Genomic DNA, 11,731 nt, shown 5'->3' on the forward strand with positions numbered 1-11,731 from the left:
GAATGTCGTCCTTAGGAGAGAAACAAGGCTCTGGACTCTTCTCTCCTGTTCTACTTCCGCCCCTCACCAGCTGCAGGTCAAGAGAGGACAAGCAGAATTCCTCTGCAGGACGGCCTGGCGCCCCGGCACCTCTGCCTGAGAAGCTTCCAGCTGCCATCCCCCACCCCCGGCCCCGAAACACCAGCCTTCTCATCAATTCCTCAGGTGAAGAATTCGTCTCTCCTCTGGTTGCTGTCTGAAAATATAAATGTACCTGGACAAGTAACAGAGTTTGTCTGGAACACTCTAGAGCAAATCACTGAGAAGACTTCTTTGGCGTGTCTTAGACTATATACTTTGGGAGCCCCGGACAGCTGGAGTTGGCACCAAGAGATGGTTTAGGGAACAGAAGAAAGGGAAGGTGGAGCGGCTGACGAGAACTGTAGCCCATTACGCAATTATGTCCTGCATTAACCTCATCCCTTGGCTTGGGTTCAGTGGAGTTGTAATAATTCATTTGTAGCCGAGGCTGTAGATGCTCCAGCCATATCCCCTTGGCCTACCTTAGAACTCACCTGAAGAAATTTTCCAAATAACAGCCGGGAAATTCAGATATGTGGAGAGTTAATGTCCTGCAGAAACAAATGGGGGTCCAGTCGTTCCAAGGGTCACCAGCCTAACTGGCTCCCTGTTGCCCGCAGTAATAATCCCTTCATCAGTGCACCTTTTATTGCTCACCTTTCAGAGTGCTTCTGGGCTCACCTCTGAAAAAAACTACTCACACCCAAATTCTTGTCTCAGATTTTGTTTTGAAAGTCCATATACAATGGACTTTCCCTGTTGTTCCTCACACTGAGGAGGGGAAAAAGCCCACTTGCTTCACAAACAACCCACAGACCAAGAATTTAGACATATACATCAAAATTTTAAATGTCCATATCCTTTGGCCCAGTAATTCTACTTCTAGAAGTTTCACTTAAGAAAACTAACAGACTGTGTGCAAAAAATGTATGTGTGAGGATGTTTATTACCATGTAGAAGAGTAAAAATTGGGAAGCAACTTAAATTTCCAGCAGTAGCAACTTGGTTAATCTTATGCTGCCATGAGAAATAATAAATTGGGGCACCTGAGTGGCTCAGTCAGTTTAGCATCTGCCTTTGGCTCAGGTCATGAGCTCCGGGTCCTGGGATGGAGCCCAGCATGAGGGCTCCCTGCTCAGCAGAGTCGCTTCTCCCTCTCTCCCTTTGCCCCTCACCCCCAAATAGATGGGTAAAATCTCAAAACAAAGAAAAGAAAAAGAAAAGAAATAATAAATCGATTTTTCTACATCTTCCCATGTCTATGGTAAGTTAAGTGAAAATGCAGGTGACAAAGCATCGTGTGCAGCATAATCTACTTTTGTAAATACTACATTCATGTGCGAACGTGTGCAAGGAAGAATCTGGAAGGATGACAACAAAATGTTAACAGTAGTTATCTTTGGGCATAAGAATTGGGAATTGTGGATCATTTTCATTTCCTTCTTTACACCTTTACGAACTGGAAAAAAAAACATATTTTTTTTCTTTTTACCCCGAAAACCACTCTAAAAACTCCCCCCAAAAAAACTGTAAAGAAAAGAAAAGAAAGTAATGGCCTCAGCCACATAGAACTGAATTCCACAGCTAAAACTTGTGAGAAGAGAACAGAAGGGAAGCATCCCACTTAGCGGGAGCCCGAGCTCGGCAGTGGCTGTTCTAAGCGAGTCAGCAACTACATCTGCTAACCGGCAGCCACGGGAAACCACGGCGTGTCACGTGTGTCCTGTGTGGCCCCCATCTGACTCCAAGGAAACACGCGCAGCCCCACATCCGTGCTTGGGGTCGCTTGTCGGGCTGGTCGCAGCCCCCTCCCTCTGCAGACCTCCACCCCCTTCCCCCTCCGGCCAAGAGCCCCAGCTGGCACTCAGCAGGTCCCTTTCCAATTTGCTGCACTTTCGGGAGTTCGTTATTCCCACGGGAAGGAGGAAGAACTCGTTGCCATGGCGATGTGAGCCTCCCAACCCTGAGACCTGCCCCGGAGGCCCGATCCTTCCCGGCGCAGCCCCGCCCGGCCTCCCTGGCTCGGGACAGCCACGGTGGGCCCGCCCTGCCCTGTGGGAGAAGGGTTTTAGGCTCCAGATTCTTTGGGCTTGAGGGAAGGAGGGCACATTAATTAGGAACGCAAGGTAAGAGGGAAGGGGAAGGAAGAAACATGGATGAGGTTTTCTTTACAAGCCCCTTGGCCACTCGGCCCTTTCCTCCCACCCACCGGGACTCCTCAGTCAAATGCTGTCTCCCTGGTTGTGGAGCATTTGGCTGGGGACGTCGGACACTCTGCTTTCCTCTCAACGTCTTCCAGGAACCCCGGGGCATTTTTTTTTTTTTTTTAGTTTCTGGAACGTAGCACACTGGAATGAAGCTTTAACCTCTCCTGCCCCTCCAGCCGGGGACTGAAAAGAAGTAGGGGGAGCGGGAGCGAGCGGGTCGGAGCGACCAGCCGAGCCCTGCGACCGTGGGTGGAAGGGAGGCGACGCTTTCTGCGCCCGGCGCTGCACCGCCCTGACCGTGCCCGGGGCCACCGCGCCGAGAGCGGCCGGGGTCAGGTAGGAGGCACGCGGCCCGCCGGGACCACCGCGCGTCCCCCGCCCCCCGCCGCCACGCCCAGCGGGAGGTGGCGCGCAGAGCGGGCGCGGGAGGGGGGGCGGTCACGCGCGCCGCCCGAGGGCTGGGGCCACGCCCCGTCGCCCAGGCCACGCCCACCCCTTAGAGCCCCCGGGCTGCCTAGGTACCTCCCCCGTTGGCTGCGCGGAACGCCCAGACCTTAGCTCTCAGAAAAAACCCTGTCTCCTGTTACTCACCCCAGGGTGGCTGCCCAGGGAAAAGCAAGCGTATCACTGACTGGCCTGCTGGAAACCCTTTCATCTCTGCTCCATCCGCAGCAGCTCTTTGATTAACTGCCACTGGAGCCTCCAACCATGGCCACGCTGTAAATCCCTGGGTGCCCGCCGGCTCAGATCTGGGGCACGTGTACACCCAGGTGCACCCCCTTTCTTCAGCCTTCTTCCCTCTTCCTGCTGCCTCCCTATCCCTGAAGCCTTAGGACTTGTGGTGGCAATGAACCTTAGGTTTTTCCAGGAGTCTTGTTCCTTCCAGCCCCTCTGTGCACCCACCTTCTCCAACACCTGACATTTTCCTTCAGCTACACCGTTCCTCCCTTCAGTGTCCACGCACCCGCGCACGCGCACGCACGCCCGCGCCCGCGCAGGCCTCTTCTCTTCCCCTCCGTCAGGCCAGTGAGAAGTTAGCTCACACAGTGGCGAGAGCACAGGCCGTGGACAGGTGTCCACGCAGCCGAAGAGCAGCAGGCCCATGTGGAAACAGTGCTTTTGACAAGCCGAGGCATCGTATTTCATGAGTGAGCCAAATGTAGAAAGGATTAGCTGTTTCACCCAATAAGCCCACATCTGTAGTTACATTCTGATGGGGATAAAATTACTCTGGTTATTAATCCTTCTGCTTTAGGGTATAAGCTGATCACCAGCTGGGCTCAGGGAAAAAATTCTATCCCGGCTCCTGCCAGGCTCCTCCCCATCCTCACCTGCCCCGCCTTTGTGTTGCGTTGTTGCGCATTTAGGTCTGTAGACCAAGTTGAAGGCCGCCAATGGAGGCGCTTCTGAGACAGAACAGCTCCAGTCTGTTCTGCAGAGGACGCCCATCCAATCACGTGAGTATGTATTGGGAATCTGCTTTCGGCGAAACCTCGCTGGTCTTCACTGTGGCAGAAGCAAATATGACTCCTAAGCGGCCGTGGCTTTTTCCTGCTGAGGAAAGCTGAAGTGGGCGGTCCGAACCTGCCTGTGGTTTCTGGGACTTTCTGCCCTGAGGCGCCCTGGGTGTCTCCAATGGTCTAGGGGGAATCCATTTTGGGCCGGGCAGGATTTTCTAAGCCAACAAGGAACGGAGCTGTTTCTGTAGCCTTCGCCTCTGTGGCTTCTCCCCTATAGGGAACCAGCACGACAGGGTAGCTTTGTTTCCATCCTGATCCTTTCTTTTTAGACCCCAACTCAGCGGGCACTGGTGACTTCTGGGAGTCTCCCTGTCCCTGGGTGACAGAGGCGCCATCGATAATTACATGGAACTTTCCTGAGCAGACCAGGGTGTGTTCGCCTTACGTTTGCAAGGGCCATGCTAGGAGACGCCACTGAAACACGACAGTGGGTTAGCTCCTTCTTGAATCTTTAATCCCTTTTAAGAATTTTAATGGGCATTCTGAGAGAATTTCTGTCTTCTAAAGACATTTCCCTAGGATCACTTTGCTGTAGAGAACTGGCAAACTCCTCCAAAGGAAACTAAAGATTAATATGCATTTTTAAGCCATTCCTGTTTTTAATACTGTTCAGTTCTTATTGCAATGTTGAATGAAATATTCACTTTTAAAATGAAAACAAACAAACAACCCCAGTCCTGGTCCTCTTCTGTGGACACCTACTTCAGCCCTTCCCCTCCCCTCCACTGGTTTGCCCCATTTCCTGAAGCCCCTATATTTCCACTCTCTGACCCTGGATCAGCCCAACTATCTGCTTTTATTGATGCTGTCTATGTCTAGGATGCTGAGATAATAGAGATTGTCATCAGTAATGTTCTTTAAGTGAATAAATCAGGATTGACAACCGTGACACAAATATGCTTCCCACCCTTGCTCAGTTGCTCTTCTGGCTTTCTCCTTCCAAGCCTTCAGTAACCCAAATCTCCATCTACCCCCTAACTCTTGGCAGTGGCCCTAACTTCTCCAAGAACAAAAACCAAAAACAAAATAACTCTCGAACTTTCTAAACTCTCTTCCACCTCCAAACTACGTATATTCATGAACACCCCTCTTCAATAAAAACTGCCCTCCTTTCTGCTCCATCTGTGTGGCCCCTGTGGTTGCTGGCATATACTTACATAGGACCTCCTCCTCACAACCTTGCCACAATTTGTTGACCCACAGTTGGGCTCCTAAAGACTTGAGATGGACCAATGAGAACCTTTCTATAGAATTTTGGGTCAGTCCAGTCTGTCTCCTGTGGCTGCAGCTGTCTGTCTTGTATCCCCATCAGACTGAAGAAGCTGAGGACCTACAGGGGATATAAATATGTTCATCTCTGTATCCAACAACTAAATAATAAAACAAAGACTTTCTTTCATCTCTGTCCCTCCTCCAGTTTCCAGCCCCTTACCTCCTACCTCCATTTTCTTACCTCCTACAATACCCATCTACTGCTACCATCTGGCTCCCTCTCCTCTTCCCTCTGTCAACCTAAATAAAGAGGTAAACTGAGGCAAGCTCAAATCACCAGAAATTGGGTTTATTTGGGAATAACAGAGCAACTGCAATTCACGTCGATGTATGCTATAGCAGCAACAGGCGAGTCCGTTGAGAGTTTGGGGCAGGCTAGATTTATGGGCAAGTTGTGCAAAGAGGGAGATGTCCAGCCAGTGTCCAAGTAGGAAGTTCATGGGCTTGAAGATAGGGAATGATTCCTGACAGATGTTCATTGGTCAGGAGATAAGTCTTACTCTTCTATAAATCAGGCATTTATAGGAAATCAGTTTCTTGGTTCTTAAATTCCATTCTTCTGAGGGCATATGTGTGAGATTCTTTATTCCATATCCTCTGGTTCCATTTTAGATGGAAATCCGTCTCCACCTCTCTCCTTATGTGCAGTGCAGTGTAAACTATGCCCACTTCCTAGCATTCATGCTAGTTGTCTGCAGCATCTGGTATCCACAACCACTGTCTCAATCTTGAATCTTGCACTCCTCTTGATGGTTTTCCTTCTGGTTCTTGCTTAGAAGCTGTACCAGAATCTAAATATACAAAGGATCTATGGCTCTAGGCTTTTCCAAACTTCTTCTCACCTCATAGAAATGCAACTGGCCTGTGCCGGCTCTCCTGGGGACCCCACGAAGTGAGGACTAACTTATCTAATGAAGTCATAGAAGCTAAGGTGTTAACGGGTGAGTTATTTCACTATTTTGATAATAGCTCTCATAGACTTAGCTCAGTGTCTCTCAGACATGGATTAGAGTGGAAGGAGAAGGTGGAGAGCAAGGATAGCGATGGAAGAGGGTGTTAGGGATATATTATTGAGGGTCTGAGAGTTTTTATGACATTTAAGTTTTGTATTTTCACTTCATGTTAATCAACGCTCGACTGTGCATTTTAATTTACCGTTCCATTGGCATCAAGGGATTGCCAACTTATAGTGCAATGTTTTCAAAGTGGAATATATTCTCAGAGAATTTCTACTTCTAAAGTGAGTCTCTTTGCTCCTCAGATTGGGAAGTACTGACTCAAGGAGTAAGCTTCCTTGAAATGTGAGTGCTGTCTATGTTCCTAGCAGCACCACAGGGAGAGACAGAAATGTAACACCTGAGTCTTGCCCTCAAAAATTCATAGGCTCATTAGGAAGATGACACTGGAACCCTTAAAAAATGAAATACAAGCACGAAATCACAATGTGAGACATGTCACAAAGTGGTATGTTACTAAGTGATGTGGACAACACTTTGTTCAGAGGTCAGATGCAAGAGAGCTTTCCCTTCGTGGGAATGATCATGGAGCCTTCTTGGTCTGGGGAGGGTCTGGCTGGATGCCGGTCAGGGAACTGAGCAGGGCTATATATAGATGAAAAGTAAGAATTAAGTAGCCAGAGAAGAAAGAGATTCTAGGCATGAAGGAAGTTCACGAAACAACAAAGTCCTGAGCTTGGGATGGAGATCACAGTGGACTGAATGGAGGGTTCTCTTGGGGACAAAGTGGACAATGTGGGTTCCCCTCCATCAAACTGAGTACATACTCAGGACATCAACACAGCAAGGACACCAACAAGGTTTGCTTAAGATTTTGTTCCTTGATATTTTTGAAAAAGTATCCAGAAGTCATTATGAGGAAAATTAGAACAGAATTGGGCTTCTTTACACTTACATTATGGTTTTTAATAGTGTATATTCACTTCTGTGGAGACAGAGGTGAGACACCACAATCGTATCAGTGCTTGTTCCTCAAAAGGTCTAATTTAGCCTGTTAGGAGAAGATCAAGTTGGGGCCATATTCAAACTTGAATTCCAAGTGAGTCAGTCAGACCCCGCCCACCTTGCTGTGCAAAGGTCTTCAAGGGCACTGACAATCTCACACTCTCTGGGTCCGGGAGGTTCCACCCCTAGTCTAACACTGGGTTTCAGATCCTTCACTGCACAGTGTACAAGGCCACACACGGAAGGGTTTTCTTTATTTCAGTGATTTATGCTTCTTCATTTTATTGCCATTGTTGATTGGCATTGGTTGGAGGAAATCATATCCTCTTGAATGCAAGGCGTCCCTTGCAGAATATCCCCTAAAACAACTGGTGATGTTTATTGCTCTTATTGACAGTCTGGAGACAATATTGATGATATTCATACAACTTTTTCATTCCACCAGGTTACCGGGACACCACGTTGTTGTTGTCACCTTCACCCACGTGGTGCTTGGGACAGTGAAGACATGGCATCGTAATGCCTTGAGTCACAGGTATCTGTGAAATGAGTGAATGAGTGAAAAATTAAAGAGGACCCGTGCTAAGAAGAGGCATCCCAACATTGGCATTGGGAAAGCAGCTGGAGCAGACAACGACGAAGGCCTCCTCCGAGCCTCGGAGCTCTCCTTCCCCGGCACAGGTCAGCGGGGTTATTCAGTCCTCCACTTGTCTCTCAGGAGAGAGCCTCTTTCTGTCTTTTCCCTCGAGCTCTCTGAGAAACATCGCACCACCTCTGCAGCAGGGGATCTCTGCCTCTCCAAGCTTCAGCACCATTCTTCCCAATGGCCAACGCAGCTCCCTCAAACTGCGGTCTTAGTGCATCCCTCTGCCCGCTCCTTTGAAGCCAACAGCTCCTGTCAGGGCCAGGGTAGGACTGTGGTGAGAGCCAACCCAGGGGGAGAGCCCACAGAAGGCCCTGGTGGGGAGGGGGGGAGGCGTGTGCAGAAACACCGCTCAAGGTGATGGGGATCTGCAGGAGGCGGAGAAGGGCCCCAGGGATTCACTCAGCAAGAGTAATTAACATTGAGCACAACAGACCTCGGGGCCAGCATCACTGCCCAGAGCATGGCCCCGAATGAAGGTGGATAGCTTCAATTATCTGGGCATCTTGATGAATGGGCATGGCACACGCTCTGGGGAAGATGGGAGGAAACGAGCCACAGATTAATCACTCGTGGCATCACTGAACGGAGGGTGTTTAGAGCCTGCAAGAGCCCTGGGGACAACAGGTTCACAAAAGCAGAGAGGGAAAAGGAAAGCAATCAGGGCACAATTACCAAGAAAAGGGGAGGAAGCAAATCTAACACCGAGGCTCATCTTTTTTAGACGAATTTGCATAGAGGTAGTGACAATGGAAGTAGCCCTGGTAGGGACTAGGGATGGATAGTGGGGTTCTGTTACAGGAACTGCCTGCCTCCAGTGGGGCCAAGGCCTGGACCCCAAAGGTAACCCCACACCAGAGAAGGAGGGTCTCAGAAGGAAAGGTGGGGGGGGCGGGGAGGAGCAAGACAAGGAGACAAGAACTACTGAGAGCAACACCATGGAGGCTTCCAGAGGAAGATGAGGTAATGTGCCATTCTAACCTTTCCTAGGACTCCAACAGAGTGCCCCATTAGTGGCGTCTCAGGACCTCTCTGCCCCCAAAGTACTATGGGGTAGGTAAGTCAAAATAACGAGAATTATTTTTCCTGGAGAAGTGTTTGGTTGTGTAGGTCCAGCATGTAACATATGTGTATATCATAAATGTTTCTTGAACGAATGAACACAAATAGCTAGCATTAGTTACACTTTTCCTGTGTCAGGCAATATGCTAAGTGCTTTACACAAATAAATTTAATGTAATTCACACAATCTTCCTATGTGGTGTTTTTCAATTCCTCTTTTAGGGATCTTAAAAAAAAAAAAAAAAACACAAGTCTCAAATAAGTGAAGTAACTTGTTTAGCCAGTAAGTGACTGTGTGTTGGATGCAAGGAAAGAAGAGCAAGGGGGAGGGAGCGGAAAGAGAGAGGGAGGGGGAGAGGGAGAGAGAGAGAGAGGGACAGGGGGAGGGAGAGAGAAGGAGCAAGAGAGGAACGGGGAGGGTGAAAGGAACATCTTAAGAAAGGCTGTGAGAAGTCTCAGAGAATTTCTTTTGAAAATCATTTGACTTAGCAAAAAAGTGCCTGGCACGCGGATCCACTTTAATTCCTCTTTAGTACCTGGTGTTGAGTCCTGTGAAGAGCTGTGAAAACTAGCACAGCCTCATGTGGGACTGAAAGAAAATAAGCCAACAGGGCAGGATTTTAAGTGAACATAGAGAATAGGACTCTCGCAACCCTGGCTCTTTGGGCTCCTGACTCCTGCAGCCTTTGGCCACTGCACGGAGACAGTGGGACAGAGGGTGCTGGTGTGCTCACTGTCCGGCTTGCTGGTTGTTGGGAGACATGACTCTGTGACCCTCATACAAGCAGGTTTTATTCAGAATAAGAACAATAAAAACCACTGAGGGACTGAAGGGAAACATGAATGAGAAAATAAGTCGGATGACCTCACAGATGTGCACATGGCATGATCTGCCTCAGGTGCAGAGCAGCAGGACACAATTTGAACTCTGAGCGCCTTAGCAGCCTAAGCAATGAGGGAAATAATCGACTGCAAGGACCATGGTATCCATGGGACAAAAATAAACTCATGGTTCCGAGGAAGCACAGCTTTTTCTGATGCTGAAAGCTCAGATATATTTTTTTTTTATTTCATTTATTTATTTGAGACAGAGAGAGACAAAGAACGAGGAGGGGAGGGGCAGAGGGAGACAGAAACTTTAGCAGACTCTGTGCTCAGCACAGAGCCCGAGGGGAGGCTCAGTCTCACGACCCCTGAGATCATGACCCTGAGATCACGACCTGAGCCGAAACCAAGAGTCAGATGCTTAATCGACTGAACCACCCAGGCGCCCCTGGAGCCCCAGATCTTTTTGTCTTGGCAGCGTGCACAACAGGGCCCTGCAATGATGATGCAACCAGCAGGTCTCGTGCTTGTGCCTGGACGCCATGCTCACCACTGCAAACCTGCAGCAGCAGCCCCTCAGGGCACGAAGGCCAAGGCGTCTCAGCCCCTGCTGCAGGGACAGCGCCTTCCTTGCTACCGGCTGCGACTGCCGCTTCCTTGGAGCCAAAGCCCTGAGCCAGAGGAGCGGCTGGGGGCTTCAGAAGGCCGCCCAGGGAGCACCTGTCTCGGAAGCCTTGCTCCAGGCAGGTAGCTGCACCTGGCCCACCGCCCGAGTGGCCAAACCCCAGCCCAGCGACAGGAAGGATTCGGTAACCTGGGAGGAAGCCCTGACCGCCAGGGTATAAACCCTCAGGCAACAGGTAGAAAATGCCATGGCAGGACAGCCGCCAGCGAAGGGCTGTCCACTCAGCTCCCTGCGGGAGGCCTGGAGCCCAAAGGTGATCCCTCAGTGGCGGCTCCATGGTCAGATTGTGGCCTGTTTTCCTTGGCTGCTGGACGGGGTCCTACAGACGCTACACGTCAGATGATAACTTGGATTCGATTAACAGGGGCTGAGCCGTTTTTAGGCACTGAGGTCCGCAGGGTGAGCCGCACTCTCCAGCTCAGCGCGTCCCCGCTCTCAACTCCCAGGCTGGCCTGTTTGTCATCCGCCTGCACCGGTTGTCACCTCCCAGGTCGTCTCTCCTGCTGCTCTCGGGAGACACGACTCTGTGACCCTCATACAAGCAGACCCTCATCAGATCTCCCCCTTTCCCGGGCTGGTAAAGACAAGTTGGGCTGCGACTCCTTTGGACGGTCCTCTTCCAATTCAAAACAAGACAAGGCCTAAACAGACCTTTAAAAACAAAAACAAAACAAAACAACCCTAGATAGCTGGTACACAAAAATGCAGTCACTTCGCCGCCTTTTACCTTCCCTCCTTCCTTCCTGCCCAAGTATTTTATAAAGTACTTGCAGTGTTGCCTTCCCCGGCACGAGGAGCTCCAAGGGGGACAGAACACAGGCCCTTGGCTCAGGAGCTCACACTCTGCTGAGCAGGTGGGCATTTCCACTCCCGGGCAGGAGGGGCTCGCGCAGGGTGCTGGGGGGCCGAGAGGAAGCCCCCCACCTCCCTGGGGGCCGTGGGAGTATGGAGAGCCGGTGTCGGCTGCCTGAGAAGTCACACGTGAAGAAGGTGGAGGCGAAGGCTGATACGGATGCTGAGGTTAATCTGTGTGACAGGCCCTGGCAAGGGGGATGCCGCAGAGGTAACCAGAGGCCTGGGTGGCGGCTCAGGGGTGTGGGCTGGTTCCCAACTGGGCACAATTTTGTCTAGAGACAAAATGTCTGCAGGCATTTTTGGTTGATGCAACTGGGTGTGTGCTGAGGGTGGGGAGGGTGCTACCGGCATCTACCAAGAGGCTAGAGATGCTGCTAATCACCCTTCAGTGCACCCGATGCTCCCACAACAGAGAATTAACCGGCTCGGAATGTCCAGAATTGAGAAACCCCTAGCCTAGAGGCATGAGGAGCCACTGAAAGCTCTAGGCAGGGTGGTGAAATGATTAGAGATGTGTTCCTAGCTCCCTCATCTGTACTGACGGAGTTAGGAAACTAATTTTTTTTTTTTTTAAACTGGAATGTAGCTTGGGGATGGCTGTTGGAACCAGGGAGCTGAAGATCTAGAATGGAGGGACCTCC

The 11,731-nt window shown here is 50.3% G+C and overlaps 1 long non-coding RNA gene across 3 annotated transcripts; it reads left to right on the forward strand.

Annotated features, from left to right (window-relative positions):
- Window positions 1-1,849: 1,849 nt before the first annotated feature.
- Window positions 1,850-8,914, forward strand: LOC145721683 (uncharacterized). 3 transcript variants are annotated; one of them, XR_014145522.1, is made up of 4 exons: window positions 1,850-2,603; window positions 2,864-3,037; window positions 4,057-6,000; window positions 7,466-8,914. It is a non-coding gene; the product is annotated as an uncharacterized LOC145721683 (long non-coding RNA). The 3 variants fall into 3 exon arrangements; XR_014145520.1 differs by having other exon boundaries at window positions 1,850-3,037; XR_014145521.1 differs by lacking the exon at window positions 2,864-3,037 and having other exon boundaries at window positions 1,861-2,603; window positions 5,836-6,000.
- The last annotated feature ends 2,817 nt before the right edge of the window (window positions 8,915-11,731 follow it).

This window comes from Leptonychotes weddellii, chromosome 5 (assembly GCF_054177405.1).
Source record: "Leptonychotes weddellii isolate Sample4059 chromosome 5, ASM5417740v2, whole genome shotgun sequence".
Classification (NCBI taxonomy): Eukaryota; Metazoa; Chordata; class Mammalia; order Carnivora; family Phocidae; genus Leptonychotes; species Leptonychotes weddellii.